We start from the raw sequence: 20,762 nt of genomic DNA on the forward strand, positions 1-20,762 counted from the left end.
TCGTCTATAAGATTGCTAAACAAGGGGGAGGGTGCATCCGACCTCCTCGGCTGTAATTGGTCCAGCCCAGAGTCGATCATGACCAATTGGCCAATCCAACACCTTTCATTATTTATACCCTTCCAAAAAAAAAAAAAAATCGATCGGCCCATAAAAACAAAAAATCGCCAGCGGCCCACCGGGCAAATGCCCGGTATGTCCGATGGCCAGTCCAGCTATGCACAGACCGGAGGGGGAGAGAACAGACAGGCATGGAATAAAACACAAGGAGGGAAAACAAGGCATAAGAACTCACAGATACACTGAGTGAGACACGGGGTAAAGACACGAAGGGAAACCTAATAAACGACATCTAAACAGAATAACCTAGGGACCTTTAGAATAAACAGTGGACCTAAAACATAATACGTCAAATGACAAAAATACAGGAAAACACAAAGCACCGGGTAGAAGTCCCGGGACCATGACAAGAGCGAGTTTTGAGATGTGATATATATATATATATATATATATATATATATATATATATATATATATATATATATATATATATATATATATATATATATATATATGCTGTTCCTAGAGTATTTAAAAGTAGAATGGGAGGCAGAGCCTTCAGTTTTCAGGCCCCTCTTCTGTGGAACCAGCTTCCAGTTTGAATTCGGGAGACAGACATCATCTCTACTTTCAAGATTAGGCTTCAAACTGCAATAGCCCTATCATTGGTTATTGTTAATCTCTGGCTCTCTTCCACAGCATGTCTTTGTCCTGTCTTCCTTCCCTCACCGCAACTGGTCGAAGCAGGTGGTCGTCAAACCTGGTTCTGCTGGAGGATTCTCACTGTTAAGAGGAAAATTTTCTTTCCCACTGTTTCCAAAGTGCTTACTCATATGATAGTTGGGTTTTTCTCTGTATGTATTATTGAAGGGTCTACCTTACAATATAAAACACCTTGAGGCAACTCGTTTGATTTGGTGCTATATAAATAAAATTGAAATAAACTGAACAAAATGTTGTAGAGAAGAAAACATTGGAGCAATGATCATTTTATTGCTGAATCACACAGGAAATGAAATTTATTGTCAACAAATTCTGTCACTGGTTGTAAAATGAATGGAAACAGATAAATATGATACAAAGCATTTGCATTGTGGTAATATAGACCTATGCAAAGGACATAAGCTAGAGAACAGATTACTTTGTAAAACTCACTTCAAGCTTCCTGCCTCCATACAACCATCTTTAGTACAACTAACATTGTAGAAATTATTCCTTTTCCATTTGTTAATAATGGTCAGTCTAAAGCAGGGGTGCTCAATACGTCGATCGCGATCGACCAGTCGATCGCAAAGGTAGTATTGGTAGATCGCATGGCATTAAAAAAATAGATGCCAGCCTATCATCCATCCCGTCACTTGATTGATACAGGGAAGCCAGTCAGATGACATCAGATTTTTTCTGACGCTTAGGTCGCTGTGCATGCGCAAACAGCGGCGCGAAGTGTAGTAAAACTGACAAGCTAGTCAGCGAGTTAACTCCAATTTTTAGCTCTCGGTTTTTTCTCTTAAACCTGGCCGTCAGCTATGAGGTGCCGTAAGGGACATTATTACTGAAACGCTCTCACACACACTACTGAAATTTTAGCTCTCACACACACTACTGAAACGCTCTCACACACACAACTGAAATTTTAGCTCTCACACACACTACTGAAACGCTCTCACCAGAGGTGGGACCAAGTCATTGTTTTGCAAGTCTCAAGTAAGTCTCAAGTCTTTATCCTCAAGTCTCAAGTCAAGTCTCAAGTAATGTCAGGCAAGTCAGAGTCGAGTCTCAAGTCACTGGTGTAAAAGTCCGAGTCAAGTCACAAGTCTGAAACTTTGAATTTCAAGTCCTTTCGAATCTTTAAAAAAAAAAAAAAGAAAAAAGCATGTTGCAGTTATGCTAAATGTAAATATTAGACCATGTAATTTTAAAATCTGTGTTTTTCTCAACACATGACAAAATAGTGAACTTAGAAAATATACACAAATTGTGAAATTGCACCTCTATAAAATGCAGCTCAATTAAACCTAGCTCCAAGAATAATTTTCACCGACAGTTCTGAGATAAGCTGCATGTTATTCTTGGATGCGGTTGTAGGACCAGCTTTAAAATCGCATGACAAAAATATCATACACATTAAAAAAAAACTGCATCACCAACGTAGCCTGGACAACATTTGCTAGTTAGATGAAGTCAGCTATCTCATCTTAGCATATTTATATGCATATTTATAATCATACGGTTCTTGGAGTGAGTGCATACACTCATGAAGTTTAGTAACTTCAGGTCACTGCAACAAGCCCAGGTACAGTTTACCGACGGATGGGTGCAGGACCTTGAAATGCACCGTGTAGAAAGTAAAGACCATTGTACGTATCATAAGTTTACAAATTGTCGTTATAAATACACATTCGTTAACCGTTTATTAATAGGACCTTTGAGCTCAACGGTAATTAATTAGTAGTGGAAATAATTTCTGGTACCCATCACAGAAATGTAGCAGTGACAATAATACTGTATGCTGTAATCGTACTGGGCAATTAGTGATACAAAACAACTGTTTTATCCTGTGAATAAAAGTATATGTTTTTGTCAATGTACCATAATAACAGAAGCGAAACGCAATATTGTGTCAGGACAATTCACTATTTATGCACAATAAATAAAGGAGCATAGCGCAACAATTTCTGTTCAGCGCCAGACTTGCTTGTAACCTATATCACTAATTATGTTATGAAAATGACGTATTAACTACTAAAAAACACTGACCTTCGTGTAAATGCTTGGAGCAGACTAACCTGTGAGCTGGAGTGTTCTGGGACGTTATATTTGATCTTTGAATGGCTGCAATCCAGTCGCCTCTTTGTTACTTCGGAAACATGGCTTGAACAATTTCTCTTCAACGACGTAATCCGATAACAACCGATCTCTTTACCCGTCGGCTTCCCGTGGCTGTCATGCGACCGGCTATTGCAGTTAATAATACAACAGCTTCTTGACATTTTTGTGTTTCTTTTTATCGCTGTATAACTGATTTCAATTGAAAGCCTGCGTGTGCTAGTACCGCTTGCCACGAGTTCCCAGAATCCTTTGCGGTTCTACCCGTGAATGACGTCACATTTTCAATCTCTATATAATATGCATGTTAAATTTTATATTTGGGGTGAAATATCAAGTCTTTTCAAGTAAACCGGTTCAAGTCCAATTCAAGTCCCAAGTCATTGGTGTAAAAGTCCAAGTCAAGTCACAAGTCTGAGAACATTTTTTCAAGTCAAGTCTAAAGTCATAAAATTAATGACTCGAGTCTGACTCGAGTCCAAGTCATGTGACTCGAGTCCACACCTCTGGCTCTCACACACACAACTGAAATTTTAGCTCTCACACACACTACTGAAACGCTCTCACACACACTAAGAGACAGAAAACCAAAACACCTCTCTTCCTAACCCTAATAATCTAATGTTGTTATCTACTGACCTTCTAGTGATTCAGAATTGGTCTAAACATTCAGAATGTCCCAGGGACTTATTCTAATCATATCTTATTGTTTACGTGGCGCAAAAAAGGTTGGGGACTGCTGTACTAGCAGGTTGCTGAGTAGAAATCCTTGTAGTGTTTTGAAATATACCACTTTTTCCATCAGTTTCCTTGTCAGGAAACAACTTCCTGTTCAGCAGAAATGCCTCTGGTTTCAGTAGTGTGTGTGAGAGCGTTTCAGTAGTGTGTGTGAGAGCGTTTCAGTAGTGTGTGTGAGAGCTAAAATATCAGTAGTGTGTGTGAGAGCTAAAATATCAGTAGTGTGTGTGAGAGCGTTTCAGTTGTGTGTGTGTGAGAGCGTTTCAGTTGTGTGTGTGTGTGAGAGCGTTTCAGTTGTGTGTGTGTGAGAGCGTTTCAGTAGTGTGTGTGAGAGCGTTTCAGTTGTGTGTGTGTGAGAGCGTTTCAGTAGTGTGTGTGAGAGCGTTTCAGTAGTGTGTGTGAGAGCTAAAATTTCAGTAATAATGTCCCTTACGGCACCTCATAGTCAGCAGCTACTGTCCGGACTATGCATCCCTGGCTGATTCAATTCAGTGCAAGTCATCAGAGTAAACTCAGGTAATGACAAAAAATTTACATAGTTAATTGTGTTGTGAAATATTGGATATTGCGGTTATGCATGTATACATTGTAGATATAAAGAATCCTCAATATATTTATAAATAAGTATATGTTTTGGATTTTTGTAGTGGGTAGATCATTTTGACTTGGTCATTTTATAAGTAGCTCACATGCGGAAAAAGTGTGAGCACCCCTGGTCTAAAGTGTTACTCACAGTCAATGTGTGGAATCTTCTGGTCTAAAGTAAAATTATTGGTGAGGTTTGGAAAAAGATTTTTTAAAGGATTTTTTAATGTAAAGTATTTGCCTGAATAAATCTGTGTCATTGTTTCTGCAAGTCTTCGTCCTAAAGTGAACACAGAGACACAGAGGAAGATCTAAATAGCCTAAATCCAGGATAAAGAGTCTCAGTGAATGTGGTGCTGAAGGTGTGGAGATGGATCAAGGAGTTTGAGGAGACTCTGTAGAAGGACAGAGTCCCAGCAGGACAGTCTACATACACTGCTACTCTGTTTGAGGTGGAGGAGGTGGATGAGGTGGAGGAGGCGGAAGAGGAGACGAAGGAGGAGGAAGAGGTAGAGAGGTCTGTTCTAGTGTTATTGTGCCAAGCAAAGTAACCATCTTCAGAGCATCTCAGACTCCACGACTGATTATTCCATCCAAACCAGCAGCCTTTGCTGGCTCCTGTCCTTCTGATTCCTCTGTAACTCACTGCTATGTAAACCCAACCTTCCCACTCAACCTCCCAGTAACAGCGACCAGTCAGCCCATTTCTACACAGAATCTGTTTCCAGTCATCAAACCTCTCTGGGTGATCAGGATATGGCTGCTCATCATCCACAAATGCCACTTTAGTGTTGTTGTCGAACAAGATGAGGTTTCTGTTTGCTGTGTTTGGGTCCAGTGTGAGTTCACAGGAATCTAAGAGAGAGAAGAATCCTTTATTATTTGACACGGTGCTATCAGTGCTCCATCTATAAAACCACAATTTTACCTGATATAAATTTGGCAACAATAAAGTTTGGCTATTTGCTTTTGTCCAGTACTCTGTAGAAATACTGACTTGATCACTTCTACATTCATATATTTCTTGATGCATGTTCAATCATCCAGGTACGTAAATCCCAAAAAGTTGATTCTGTTCATCTGGACGTTTTCAGTGGGAGAAACTTTCGTCATCATCCAGGTGATTTCTTCAGTGTCAGCTGGCTGCAGGTTTCCCCAATCATATAAACAGTACATTTACTGAAACTATCAACAACCACTGATCAATGTCCATGAGAGTTGGGGGATGGCTGCAATCACAGCATTGTAAGATGGTGAAAGACAAGGGAAAGACCATCTCTGAATCGAAGAGGGGGCCTAAGGATACATCTTTTACCATCATACAATGCTGTGATTGCAGTCTTTGATCAATGGTCATGACAATCATCGAGCTAGTGGGTAACAGACGTCTCCGAAAACGTCGGAGCGCTTTTGAAAATATGTGGTGTCTTGATAAACTGAGCAGATATTTGAGGTTTACACAGCTACATTCTCGCCTGAAAATATGTTAAACGTTTATTTTGTGACCCAGAAAGAATAATAAGAGTAATATTAAAACTAACTAGCTGCCGCCATTGTTGGAAACTGAGCTGGGCCGCGCTATGAATTCTGGGACACAGCTTCTTCTTCTTCGGGGTTTAACGGCAGCTGGCATCCTTGTACATGCAGTGCTGCCATCTTCTGTTTCAGTCCGTTATTACACTCTTAAATCCTGCTACTTATTCCTGCGTCTTTTGGGATCTTACAAAGCTTCAAACGACGCGTCGACTATTAATGATTTTGATAGTCGACGTAATCGTGACTAGTCGACTAATCGTGGCAGCCCTACTGCACATAAGATAACAAATAATAATAGGGTAAAACAGACAATATAAAACAGGCAGAAATTCAACCAAAAACAGTTTTGAAAAGGTGAGTTTTGAGTTGTTTTAAAAACAGCTACTGAGTCCACAGTTCTTGATGTATGAGGGAGAGAGTTCCACAGTCTCGGGGCCACAGTGGCAAAAGCTCTGTCACCCTAAGTTCTCATCTTAGTCTGTTTTATAGCAAGTAAGCCCTGATCAGATGACCTCCGGGACCTGCTGGGGACATCGGGCTGTAGCAGATCGGAGATGTAGGCTGGTGCCAGTCCATGCAAGGCTCTAAATGTCAAGACCAGGATCTTAAAATGTACTCTAAATTCAACAGGAAGCCAGTGTAGCTGAAATAGCAATGGTGTCACATGTGAAGCCGGACTGAAACTTATCACAAATGTTATGTTTGTCCAGAGCCGCTATAAGTTGCTTAGCCGCAACCTTTTCTAGAAGCTTAGCAATTAACGGTAATTTAGAGATAGGTCTGTAGCTGCTGGAAACAGAGGCGTCTAGCTGAGGGTTTTTTAAAGTGGGAGAATAGCAGCATTTTTAAAATAAACCGGAACTATACCAGATGCAGTAAACACACTCACACTTTCTCAGGCCAGGTTTTAGTCTCTGCTGCCCACCATGTTCCAGCCTTGGAGAGGAAGAAAAAGGAAGAAAAAAATTCTTTCCACTTACACGTCTGCCATTATTAACAGAAGGAAATGTACATCTAGATTTTTTTAGTTTGCGTTGCAACTAGAACATACTCTGAAACACTTCCCCTGTTTGTCAATACGCCACAGAAACTGTTTCTGTGCTCATGTCTTCTCTTCATACCTGAGAGTGTCTAGTCTCCAGTCTGAGTCCTCCACTCCAGCGGAGAACAGCTTTACTGATGAGTCGTCCAGAACATTGTAGCTCAGGTCCAGTTCTCGCAAATGGAAGTGGTTGGATTTTAGAGCTGAAGCTAAATAAGTACAGCCTTCCTCTGTGACGATACAGCCGGACAGCCTGGGTCAAATAGCACATAGAACGATAGACAACAAATAGCCAAAACACTTAAAAATGACTTGCTTTGGTCTGCCATTGTTTTACACTGTTTTATGCTGTATGCTGAAATTAGCTCATTGCTAACATTTTTAATATATCAAATTACCATTTATTATTGAGACTGATATTGATTTAATCGAAAACACATGTTAGGGCATGTTAGCAAACACAAGTAAATTTCTGCAATGGCTTGCCACATCAATCCCTATACAACCGTTGCAAGAGCTTGGTTCGCATTGCTGGCAATAAGTCGGACTCGTTCCCGGTGGGTGATGGGCTCCGCCAGGGCTGCCCTTTGTCTCCGGTTCTGTTCATAATTTTTATGGACAGGATTTCTAGGCGCAGCCAAGTGGCGGAGGGCTTTCACTTTGGTGGCCTCAGAATCTCATCTCTGATTTTTGCAGATGATGTGGTTCTGTTGGCTTCATCGGGTGAGGGCCTCCAGCTCGCACTGGAACGGTTCGCAGCCGAGTGTGAAGCAGCGGGAATGAGGATCAGCACCTCCAAATCTGAGGCCATGGTTCTCAGCCGGAAAAGGGTGGAGTGCCCACTCCGGGTCGGGGATGAGTTCCTGCCCCAAGTGGAGGAGTTCAAGTATCTCGGGGTCTTGTTCGCGAGTGATGGGAGAAGGGAGCCAGAGATCGACAGACGGATTGGGGCTGCAGCTGCAGCAATGCAGACGCTGCACCGGTCCGTCGTGGTGAAGAGGGAGCTGAGTGTAAAAGCGAAGCTCTCAATTTACCGGTCGATCTACGTCCCTACCCTCACCTATGGCCACGAGCTGTGGGTAGTGACCGAAAGAACGAGATCGCGGATACAAGCGGCAGAAATGAGCTTCCTCCGAAGGGTGGCTGGCCTCTCCCTTAGAGATAGGGTGAGAAGTTCGGCCATCCGGGAGGGGCTCAGAGTAGAGCAGCTGCTGCTCCACATCGAAAGGAGCCAGCTGAGGTGGTTCGGGCATCTGACAAGGATGCCCCCTGGGCGCCTCCTGGGTGAGGTGTTCCAGGCATGTCCCACCGGGAGGAGGCCCCGGGGCAGACCCAGGACACGCTGGAGAGATTATATCTCTCAGCTGGCCTGGGAACGCCTTGGTATTCCCCCGGATAAGCTGGAGGAGGTGGCTGGGGAGAGGGAGGTCTGGGCCTCTCTGCTTAGGCTGCTGCCCCCGCGACCCGGCCTCGGATAAAGCGGATGAAGATGGATGGATGGATGGATGGCTTGCCACATCGAGCAAAACAGCAAGGAAAAGGGTGCTCAACCAAAGCCAGAGAGAAGTGTAGTATGCTAGTATTACTTTAGTATGCTTTTATGTGGACTTGTTTACTTAAAAAACAAACAACAACAAAAAAAAACAAAGAAAAAAACCAGTCTGTAATAATGAGGTGCTCAACTGAATCAAAATTCTTGTTATTTTAAGATACAGTCTTACATCATATAAGAATTATCATTAAAGAGACATTAATTGCTATTAGTGTAGGGTATTTACTAGGGCTGCACGATTAATCGTTAGAAAATCGCGATCTCGATTCATACTTATGTGCGATCTCATTTCCAAATGACAACGATTTAAAAAAAAAAAAGACGACGACGGTTGTACCGCATTTTGATCCGGGACGTAATCTGCATGAAAACAAGCGCTCACTCTTCCTGCTCAACAAATGACAAGGGCGGAGCCTTATACCACGTGATACAGAAGCTGTGCCGTGTGATGCTAAAATTAGCAGGAAAAAACAACAGAGAGCACGTCAGGGATGACGAGAAAGTGACAGGAGAAAATCCGTCCCGGTCAACCACCCAAACATCAATAACGGGAACCTTATACAGCACCTCCCCTGTCGACCTCCCGCAGGCACAAAGAAATTACGGAGGCTATCACTTATCACCTGACCAAAGATATGGCTCCCATCAACACTGTGCAAAACGAGGGATTTAGGAAAATGATCAACACCCTAGACAAATGCTACACAGTGCCGTCCCGCAACTACTTTTCTATCGTTGCACTACCTGCTCTGTACACGCAGCGTCGAGCAACGGTGGAGACGGAATTTCAAGCAGTACAACATTTTACGGCAACAACAAAACGTGAGACATTTGTTATTTTTATGTTTATTTATTGTTTTTATGTTCAGTCTCAACTGTTACGAAGTTGATGTGCAGTTAATAAGTGCAATAAATATTTATACTGGAAAAGAAAATCGTGAGGGAATCGTGATCTGAATTCTAAGCCAAAAAATCGTGATTCTCATTTTATGCAAAATCGTGCAGCCCTAGTATTTACCTTTTAGTTTAAAGAATGGTCAAGTGTTTTTATTATAGAAATAAAATTGAATTAACTGTATGTAAAGCAACATTTAATACAGACCTGAGAATTTCCAGTCTACACTGTAGACTTGCCAGTCCGGCAGAAAGGAGTTTAACTCCTGAATCTTCTAGGTCATTGTTACTCAGGTCCAACTCTCTCAGATTAGATGACGGTGAGCTGACAACTGAGGACAGAGCTTCACAGCTTCTTTTTGACAGATTACAGCCACTCAACCTGGAGGAGAGTTAGTGATAAATTGACCTGTACATCAAATACAATCAGATCCATATTGTCTGGAAAGAAGTTTTGTGGCCCAGTGATATCTGTTCCCTAATTTTTCCCAGCAGATAAAAGGTTAATTCCAAGTGTTAAACTTGTATTTGGCACCTATTCATTAGAAGTATCAATATTCAATATTTATGCTCTAAAATATAAAACTTTAGATTTAACTGTTGTACTTTATTTTTAGCATGACTGCATGCTGGTTTGTTGAACCATTTCATGATTGTTTAATTTCAATACAAAACTATAAACAAAGCCTTTGATGAATAGACTCCTAAATGAATTGCAGCCTGGCCGGGCTCAGCCCAAAGCAGGGGCATTGGCCCGCCCTCTGTAGGCCCACCACCGACAGGAGGCACCAGAGGGGTTGGGTGAAATGTGTACTGGGCGGCAGCCAGGCATACTGATCCTCGGCTACCAAGACTAGCGTTACCCCTCTGATGGTAAAGGAGCCTATGCTAGGTTGAGAGGTACCGGCAAGATATAGTCGGGCTCACCTCAAAACACAGCTTGAGCTCCAGAACCCGTCTCCTGGAGAGGGACTGGACTCTCTCTCAGTCTGGTGTTACCCTTGGTGAGAGGCGGTAGGCTGGGGTGGGTATCTCAGTATCCCCTCGACTTGCACCTGTATGTTGGAGTTTTTCCCAGTGGACGAGAGGATTTGTTATTCGTCTGTACTTATTCACCAAAAGACAGTTTTGAGTACCCAGCCTTCTTGGAGTGGGTGGGGTGCTTGAGGGTGCTCTACCTGGGGACTCTGTCATCTCATTAGGAAATTTCCCCACTCATATGGGCAACAACAGTGAGACCGAATGGTGCTGTGTTATTGGACTGCGTAAACCACAGTTTCGCAATAACACCATGTTTAAACCTAAGGGTGTCCAGAAGTACTCGTGGCACCAGGATACCATAGGCCACAGGTCAATGATCAATTTTGTAATTGTATCATCAGGTCTATGGCCATACGTTCTGGATCCTTGGGTAAAGAGAGGTGCTGAGCTCTGCTGAAGCACCTAAACATATAGTAAGGGTGCACTGGGAATGCCTAGAAGAGGCCCCTGTCCACAAGATCTTCAATTCCCACTTCTGGCAGAGATTTGGTAGCTTTCTGAGGGAGACTGGGGACATTGAGTCTTAATGGACCATGTTCAGCACCTCCATTGCTGAATCTGCTGCACTGAGCTGCGGTTGCAAGGTGATTAGTGCCTGTCAAGGTGGTGACCCCCAAACCTGATGGTGGACAAGGGATGGTAGTGAAGGGAACCCCGGCTGAAGGAGTCCTATCGGGCTTGATTAGCCTGTGGGAATTTGGAGGCAGTCAGTAGGTACCGAGAGGATAGGTACCGAGAACATGACTCTGGCACTGGCTGAAATAAAACCTCAGAGGAGATTTTATAAGCCATCGAAAAAGCCTTTTCGATTGCCTCGAAATTCTGTCAAGCCATCGGGGGGCTCAGGAGGGGACAGCGGTGCACTACCTGATCTGTGTATAATACAAGTGGAGTGCTGCTGACTTCGTCTAAGTGGGCGACTGTGGTTCAGGGGGTTGGGAAGCTCATCTTGTAACAGGAAGGTTGCCGGTTCAATCCCCAGTGGGAGAAGGCTTCCACTTGGGCAGCCTCAGAATCTCATCTCTGATAATGTGGTTCTGTTGGCTTCATCAAGTGGTGGCTTATGGCTTGCAAGTTTGAGCCCATGGTCCTCAGCAGGAAAAGGGTAGAGAGCCCATTACAGATCAGGGAAAAGTTACTGCCCCAAGTAGAGGAATTTAAGTATCTTGAGTCTTAATAAAGAATGAGCCGCAGATTGACAGACGGATTGGTGCTGCGGCTGCAGTGATGTAGACACTGTATTGGTCTACTGTGGTGAAGAGAGAGCTAAGAGTAAAAGCGAAGCTCTTGAATTACCGGTCAGGGTTCAGGGATCTGACAAGTATGCCTCCTGGGTGAGGTGTTCTAGGCATTTCCCACCAGCATGAGACCCCAGGGCAGGCCGAGGACATGCTGAAGAGATTATATCTCTCGGCTGGCCAGAGAATGCCTTTGTGCTCCCCTTGACAAGCTGGAGGAGGTGGTTGGGGAGAGGGAGGTCTGGGCTTGTCTGCTTAGGCTGTTGCCCCCTGCATCCCGGCCCTGGATAAGTGGAAAAATATGGTATATTCAAACTGAAATCCTAAAACAGGACACCAAGTGCCTCAAAGGTAAAATTCTTGGGTTTCTGCATCTGTACATGTTAAGCATGAGGTAAGCTAAATCTAACACTACCCAAAATGGTTTGGTAGTTACACCTACTGTAGGATCATAGAGTTTGGAGTTCCAATTATTTTTCAATATAATCTTTTGTATCTGTGCACCTACAGAACTTTTTTGGAGGCTTTCACCACTGGAAGTAACCTGAGAAGAGCTTCCTCTGAAGGAGAGTATTTCTTCAGGTCAAACACATCTAGATCTTCTTCTTATGATAGTAAGATGAAGCCCAGAGCTGACCACTGAGCTGGAGTGAGTATATCTGTGGACAGACGTCCAGAACTCAGATACTGTTGGATCTCCTCCACTAGAGAACAGTCCTTCAGTTCGTTCAAACAGTGGAACAGATTAATGCTCCTCTCTGCAGACACATTCTCACTGATTTTCTTCTTGATGTATTGGACTGTTTTCTGAGTGGTCTCTGAACTACTGTCTATTTTCATTAGCAGGTCCTGTAGTTTATCCTGATTGGTCTGCAGTGAAAGACCCAAGAGGAAGCGAAGGAATAAGTCCAGATGTCCGTTTGGACTCTGTAAGGCCCTGTCAATGGAAATCCTGTGGATCTTCTTTGAAGATGTTTTACTTAAAAGCAGTTGAAGATTGCGCATTGAGGGCTGTGGTAAAGGCATCACATTTATGTTACTGTTATTAAGCGACATCCTCACATAAAGAGCAGCCAGAAACTCCTGAACGCTCAGATGGACGAAGCTGAACATCTTGTCTTTCCCTTTCCTTCCTCGATCTTCTTTGAAGATCTCTGTGAACACTCCTGAGCACACCGAGGCTTCGCTGAAATCAATGCCGCTCTGTCTCAGATCCTTCTCATAGAAGATCAGGTTGCCCTTTTCCAGCTGCTCAAAGGCCAGTTTTGCTAATGACTTAATGTATTGAATGCTCTTTTCTGGGCCATACTTTTCTTTTGTCCGATCAATCTGAAACACCAGGAACTCTGCGTACATCTCAGTCAGAGTCTTGGGCAGCTCTCCGCCCTCTCTGGTTTTCAACACATCCTCCAGAACTGTTGCAGTGATCCAGCAGAAGACTGGGATGTGGCACATGATGTGGAGGCTTCGTGATGTCACGATATGGGAGATGAGTTTGTCAGCCTCCTCCTTACCTTTGACTCTCTTCCTGAAGTAGTCCTCTTTCTGTTGGTCGGTGAACCCCCTGACCTCTGTTGTACTGCTGATAAACTCTCGAGGGATCTGATTGGCCGCTGCAGGCCGTGTGGTTACCCAGATGCGAGCAGAGCGTAGCAGTTTCCCATTGATGAGTTTCCTCAGCAGGACATCTGTTTTAGCTGCCTTTGTTACATCGACAGAGCGAATGTCTTCAGAATGAAGGTCGAGATGAAGGCGGCTCTCATCCAGCCCATCAAACACAAACAGAAGTTTGAATTTACTCTTGTCATAGTTGGTGATTCCTGATGACTGAACATCTGTAAAGATGTAATTAAGAGCCTCCTGTGGGATGCCTACAGTTTCTGGGATGCATTCATGAATGAGCTCTGCCAAACTGAACTTTTCTCCCTTCAGAGGATTCAGCTGACGGAAGGTGAAGGGGAAAATCAGATGCACATCTTGATTGGACCTTTGTTCAGCCCAGTCCAAAACAAACTTCTGGACAAGGAAAGTTTTTCCAATTCCTGCGATTCCATTGGTCATCACTGTTTTGATGGGTCTGTATTTTCCAGAGGGATGTTTAAACATGTCTGTGGGTCTAATAGGTTTCTCTGGCTCTGCTGGCTTCCATGCCTTTTCAATCTGCCAAACCTCATGCTGTGTGTTGATATGTACATCATACCCAGCTGTGATGTACAGCTCTGTGTAGATATCTGCCAGACACTGTTTATCTTCTGCCCAACCTTCTTGTGCGCACATAAACTTGTCCTGGAAGTTTGATTGAAGCATCTGTTGGTAAGATGCGATGGGGTGAGGCTCTGGTACTGGAACCACCACATCTGTGTCAAATATGCAACATGGAAAGTGTAAGGTGTATATCCACCATTAAACAAATCTAGAAATTAAGTTATTTCAATCTTTCCTTGCACATAAAAAGTCTTCAATAATCAGGACCCATTATATCGCAAAGACCTTTCACTATTCCACTAGAGTACTTTGAGAAACAGGCTTACTTGTGGTTTCCAAAAGTACAATGGTGGCAGAGCTGCCAAGCCATTTTCCTACATAACTTGCTCCTACTTTGTGACAGCCTAATCTGAAAAGTAGAGAGGATAACACTGGAAGTAAATTCCAGATGTTCTACTTTGGTGTAGAAGGAAGAAAACTGGAATAGGTGTAATCTTGAAGGAAGAGTATGTGAATAGTTTTGTGGAGGTAAAGAGAGGATCATGAGTTTGAAGCTGGAAATGGAAGGGGCTGTGTTGATTGTCAGTTTGTATGCCTCACAGGTTGGAGTTTAGAGGAGAAAGAGGAAGTCTGGTGAAACCTGGATGAAGTGGTGGATTTCATCTAAATGTGAAAGAGATCCTGCAAGGTGGTGTTAGGGGAGGTTTGGATGGTGGATGACGGATATCAAGAAGAGAAAGTGAGTGAAGGAGAAGCAAAGATGAAATGCTGAATGTTAAATAAAAAAAGAGTTGCAGAGTTCAGGAAGGGGTTGAGACAGAGAGAGGTGGCAAAGGCTTATGGTGAGCTACATGTGAGGTTGGACACTAAAGATGGAGAAAAGGAGTTGTACCCAATGGTAAGAGACAGACCAGGCTGGGAAGCGTGTGCAGCAGGTAAAGGTGATTAACCCTTTAAAGCCGGTCGGAGCGGACACGCTCCATTTTGCGTAACTATTTTTAAATCCCGTAGCTCTGCAACCACGTAAGCTAGCGCAATAATTTTTTTTGCATATGAAACCGGAGGAGTTGTACTTACATCTGATGCCATCAGTTTGTCCTCGGTCACGGTTTCCTTCCACATATAGCTTTGCAAAATTTCATAAAAAGCACTTGCAGCAACAAAAACATAATATTCCAGAAACACGCTTTGCCGATCCGATCAGCTGTTTGTAACACTTCCTACTTTGGAATAGACGTCAGCGCGAACTATCGCATGTCCGGCATGACCTGCCCGAAACCGGAAGTGACGTCCTTTTGCGGAAATGTAGTTTTTTACCATCGTGGCCTTATGAGCCTATACTGGTGTTTTTAAAAGTTATCTTTGACTTTATGACTTTCTGTGTCGTTTCTGGGATGCTGAGGACTAATATTGCACTGCTGGAAATAGTTTATTTTGATGCATATGCTGTTTTTTTGCAAATTTGCATTATAACATTTATTTTCGTTTTTCCTGCAGTATATGAAAATTGGTGTATCTCAAAAATAAAATTATGAAGACAAAATAAATTTCCTTTGGTGGGAAACTAGTTTGTGCAACTTTTTTGTATTTACAGTTTTGAGGGATAAGCCTCTTAAATTTCTCTAACTAGAAATATATGTTAAAAACCAAAAATGATTTTCAATTTTTTTGTAGTTTATTGCACTTTTTTGCAATTTATGTAATTACTATGCACTTAATGCAGACATATTATTACAATTTGGGCTATAATGGTTGTATTGATGTATAGCAACTTGAAATGCTCCAAAAAATGGCTCCACAGCATGTAAAAATATACTATAAGCTCTGGCGGACTTGGTTCTATGGTAGGTCTTAAAGGGTTAAGGATGGAAATGTACCTATGAGTAATACGACTGTGCAGGAAATATGGAAGGAGAACACTGGCAAATTTGTTAATAAAGAAAATGATAGACAAAGGAGGATGGATGGAGGGCAGTTAGTAAGCAGGATTAGTAAAGAAGACGAGTGGAGGTATGGAAATGTCTAGAAGAAAGGGCAGTGGACCTGTTAGCCACAGAGTTTAAAGCAGTCTTGCCTGAAGAGTGGAGAAGAAATGTGACAAAGAGCTCTACAGATGTGACGTTTGCTCTGAGAGCGTTGATGGAAAAGTTTAGACAAGCTCAGAAGGAGCTTCACTTTCTTTGTGGATCAGAGAAAGCAGGTGATTGGCTGCTGAGAAAGGAGCTGTGGTTCTGCACGAGGAAGTCAGGAGGGTCAGAGAAGTGTGTGGAGGTGGTGCAGGACATGTGAGGACAGAGGTGAGGTGTGTGGTAAGATTAACAGGTGGGTTCAAGGTGGGGGTGGGATTACATCAGGGATCAGCTCTCAGCTCCTTGTTTGCAGGTGGAGTAGAGCGTGGAGAGGTGGAGGTATGATCTGGAGAGCAGGGGGATGAAAATCAGTAGAAGTAATACAGGCATGTGTGGATGAGGGGGAGACTGGTGCAGAGGTCAACATGAAGGAGCAGAGGTAGTGAAGGTGGATGAGTTTAAGTACTTTGGGTCAACCACCCAAAGCAACAGAGTGCACAAGAGAGGTGAAGAGGACAGTCCAGGCAGGGTGGAGTGGGCGGAGACAGAAGTCAGGGGTGATTTATGACAGAAGCTAAAGAGTACACAATAAATACTAATTCTATGAGACGAAGATAAGAAAACAAGCTTCTTATGAAAAATGATTAATGTATGTTAGTCTATTTTGTTATTCGTCATAATGACAAACTCTACAAACCAGTAAAATAAAATAAAATCATGGCTACTTGCCTTCAGTCTGAGGAAATCCTCTCTTCTGTGAAGTCTCCCCACAGTTGCTGACGTCCGCTGACAGGCAGTGATTTTGAGTGTTAGACTGATTTAACCTGCACTCTGTGAAACGTTTTCAGACTGCAGTGACGTCATGTTTGGTTTTCTTGTAACTTACCTTCTCGTCCTGAGCTGCTGGCACACAGACTCTGCAGCAGGTCATTCCTGCTTATCCTCTCTAAAATCTTCTTAGCCACCTCCACAGCTCCAGGAAGCCTGTAGGTTTGCACCATCAGGTCGACAGTGTCCCACCTGTTTGTTGTCTCCAATCGACTCTTTTTGATGGTTGGGAAGCTTTGAAGGACGTCAGCTTGATGTAGGAGCCACTTGAATTTGTTAAACTCTTCATCTCCCAAATCCTCCAGAGTACTTAACAGGTCCTCTGACGTCATCCCTGATCCCTGCTAAAGGAGGAGAATATTCTCAGCAGGTATTTAACATATTTGTTGCTGGTTGAGAATAAACACGACGTCTCTGCCGTTGGTGTTCGAATAAACATTTTGAGTTTTAATTTTGGTGGTGTGGACTCATGGTTCTGTCTTTTGGATTTCACAGATGATTTTAGTTCGTGCTCATTATTACTTAGATTTCCTAGTTCTTGGTTTCTGAAGTTCACTTTTGCTTAAAATAATATGCAATAAAACAGTTTATTTTATGTGTCTATAACGTATTCATCGGGTTTGCTTATACAGCCTTGAAATCCCTTCACAACTATGCACATGCACATGGGAGCGTGGAGTATTTGCCCTGAAGCGACAGGCACTTCAATCCCTGTCCTGCCACAGTGAGAGCTTGGCTTGCTCTGCTGGCAGTGAGTCGGTTCAGTTTTACTTATAATGCACCAAATTACAACAGCCTCAGTGTTTGCAATGTGAAGTTTGTCACACATTGTGTCTTCTAGCTAAAGGTAAAGCTGTTAAGTTTAACAGGGATGAGAGCCAACTGGCAACCTGTCCAGGGTGTACCCAGCCTCTCACCCTAAGACAGCTGGGATAGGCTCCAGACCCCCACAACCCTGAAAAGGATAAGCAGATGATGGATGGATGGATGGATGGATGGATGGATGGATGGATACTCAGATATTGACATACTTTCGCACGCTCTGTCAGCAAAAGCTGAAAATAAAAACTATAATGCAAAGTAGTCAATGTATAGCTTGTATTTACTGTCCCCTCTAAATAATTCAATGCACAGCCATTCATGCCTAAACTGCCATTTCCCTCCCTGGTGTCATGTGACTCGTTAGTGTTAAAAGTAGGGATGGGTACCGGTATCTGGTGCCATGATGGCACCGGTTCTGACATAAACGGTAGTAACCAGACCGAAAAGCAGCGCACATTTCGGTGCTTTATTTCGGTGCTTTTTTCCCTGAGCTGTGATACACTTTCGATTCTAGCCAATCATTTTACATTTCCGAGGATAGTAGGCGGGGCCAGGTACGTACGTTCTGTTAGAGCAGAGCTACAGATTAAAAATGCCCAAGGCGAAGCGGTCAAAAGTCTGGCTGTACTTCACAGCAAAATATGCAAACTCAGCAGCAACAAGTGCTTTAAGCTGATACTGTAAAGTGTGTGTGTTAGTCCCCATAGGGAAATAGTTCCTCTGCATTTAACCCATTCACCCAGTGAAGCAGTGGGCAGCCACCAGTGCAGCGCCCGGGGAGCAGTGTGTAGGGACGGTACCTTGCTCAGGGGTACCTCAGGGTAGCCGTTCAGTGGAGTCGAACCCCCGACCTTCCGATCATGGGGCCACCACTCTACCTACTGAGCTATCCCTGCCCATACTGTGATACTGTCAAAGGAGGTAACACCTCGAATCCGATGAAACACCTGGCGACGCATAGCGTTTTTTTTAAAAGCCGAGAAATGCGCCGTATTTGATAGCTTGCTGCGAGACCTCACACCGAGCACATCTACTGCGGGTGTGGTGCCTGTTATCGGACCCGGAGTTAGCAACATCCCCCAAAAACCCCGAAGAGGAGAGTCCTGGCCCCTAGCCCTGCCAGTGTAGCAGAAATGGTGATGGATGATGATGCAGCAGCAGCCGTTCTTCTCTGCGTGAGTAGCTTAATGTTGTTCGTGTGTAATTTACGTTGAGTAGGCTAACCACGTTATTACATTAATGCATGTAAGGTGAACTAGCAAACATCATTATAGCTACATGCGGCTGTCTTCTTGTTTGATGGCAGATACTCCCTTCACCCTGGCCAAAAAGGCTAAAATGACCAAAGAAAAAGTGGGAAACAGCTAAACATGAGAGGTTTTTGGACAAAGTTTGTTTTTTCCATTGTTTAAGCACTGCTTCCAGCCAAGAGTGATACCATATATGCCCCATAGCTGCAGAAAAGGCTAACATTGTTATCTTTTTGCAAAAAACAGCTGAACATGAGAAGTTTTTGGACCAATTTTGTGTTCTCCATTCTTTACGTACCGGTTTGAGCACCGTTTAAGCACCTACACGTTTCAAAAGTACCGGTTTGGCACCGGTATCGGATAAAACCTAAACGATACCCATCCCTAGTTAAAAGGTCTCAGGTGCAAATGTGGAACAAGTGTGTTGAATTTGGTGTTATTGCTCTCTCATACTGGTCACTGGAAGTTTAACATGGCACATCATGGCAAAGAACACGTTGAGGATTTGAAAAAAAGAACTGATACTCTACATAAAGATGGCCGAGGCTATAAGAATGATGCCAACACGCTGAAACCAAGCTGCAGCATGATGGCCACACAGCAGTTTAACAGGACCTCGCCGTGGTCGACCAGAGAAGTTGACTGAACGTGCTCAGCATCATATCTGGAGGTTGCCTTTTTTCTTAGGTGTTCAGGTTTTTCAACCGCATTGCTTAACCCCGCTGTTTTACATGTTCACTTATTTTTTTTAAGTGCTGTCCATACAGAAAACATTGATTTGTAAACGATTAACTAACAACCTTGTAAACACAAAGTTCTTTATTTGGAGCACATTTCTACAAGAAAGATAAGTGCCTGAAAAAGTGCTTGAAGTGCTTTGGTACTCTGGCAATATTGTAGACAATGTTAAACTTCATCATCACATCGGCTCCTCTGATGACCTGCTTGGCAGCGGGCAGAGGGGACACTTGGGCAGTGCATTTATCGCAGCATGAAAAGATATAATATATTTACAGAAATGTGTGGGGTGTACTCACTTTTGTGAGATCCTGTATATATAATTGCACGGATCAGTGACTCCTAAACTAGGCGAGTGGCTCCAGCAGATCCCGGGAACAACATCGGAGATCTCTGTCCAGAAGAGCGCAGTCCTGGGAACAGCCAAGATACTGCAGGACCCTCAAGCTCCCAGGCCTCTGGTAGAGGACCTGAGCTTCTAGGATAGCGACCGCTCATAGGGGCGAGAGGGCAATGTTTTATACATGTTTTTATACATATACAAAGTGCAAAACTGAGTAGTGCAATATACATATGTGCATATTACCTGTCTGTAATTATTTGGACCTGAGTGGAGTTGAACAGGGTGTGAATGAAGTGCAGACTCTGTTTTAATTCAAGGGGATAAAAAAGTATTTGAACTGTTTGCTAATTACAGCTATTTTTATACACAGTATAATAATATGTAAATGTGTAGTCTGTTCTGCTCCTATGATAAGCTCATCCTGGAGCTCTTTGGTAGTAAAGACGTTTTTTCTTCTTTGTCATCACAAATATGAGCTTATATGAATTCAGAACACAAACCATCCAAACCACAAAACCTTCCTTTTCCAGTTCTCCCAGTGACACCCATTGCTATGTATGTCCTGCTCATTGCACTGATTTTATCTCAGTGTCAGATTAGTTAGATAAAACTTTCAGTGTTGTTCTGTCAAACAAAAAGAAACGTCTTTTAGACTTACGTGGACTGAAGCTTTCGTTGATGCTCCTGCAGCTGAATATTTCCGGGTTTTATGAGTTGAGCAGCAGAAGTGCGAAACAAAGGGTGCAGAAGTGCGAATACCAAATCAGGAAATGTACACATACACATTTCCTCCTCCTGCAGCCAATGAGCATGAAATATGGTCATACCTCTGCTACATACAAAATTGCATGGCCGTTACTACTACCACTACTGCAACAAACAGAAGTCACAAACCTCAAAGAGAACCTGCGAACACAAAGACAGGAAAGGTAGAAAACTGGGTGAACTGAAATTATATACAAACACTGAGCACACAAATCTCACATGAACAAAAA

At 43.2% G+C, this 20,762-nt stretch overlaps 1 pseudogene across 1 annotated transcript; it reads right to left on the reverse strand.

Moving 5' to 3' along the window:
- Positions 1-658: 658 nt before the first annotated feature.
- LOC146573394 (NLR family CARD domain-containing protein 3-like) lies at positions 659-20,439 on the reverse strand (annotated as a pseudogene). The gene is made up of 8 exons (XR_014892819.1): positions 20,426-20,439; positions 16,673-16,955; positions 16,516-16,572; positions 12,021-13,869; positions 9,442-9,615; positions 6,867-7,040; positions 6,635-6,681; positions 659-5,064 (listed from the first exon to the last, which is right to left on the reverse strand). The product of XR_014892819.1 is annotated as an NLR family CARD domain-containing protein 3-like (transcript).
- Positions 20,440-20,762: the final 323 nt, after the last annotated feature.

This window comes from Mchenga conophoros, linkage group LG6, assembly GCF_057382185.1.
Source record: "Mchenga conophoros isolate Kocher_MC1m ecotype Shallow Benthic linkage group LG6, M_conophoros_male_GT1.1, whole genome shotgun sequence".
NCBI lineage: Eukaryota > Metazoa > Chordata > Actinopteri > Cichliformes > Cichlidae > Mchenga > Mchenga conophoros.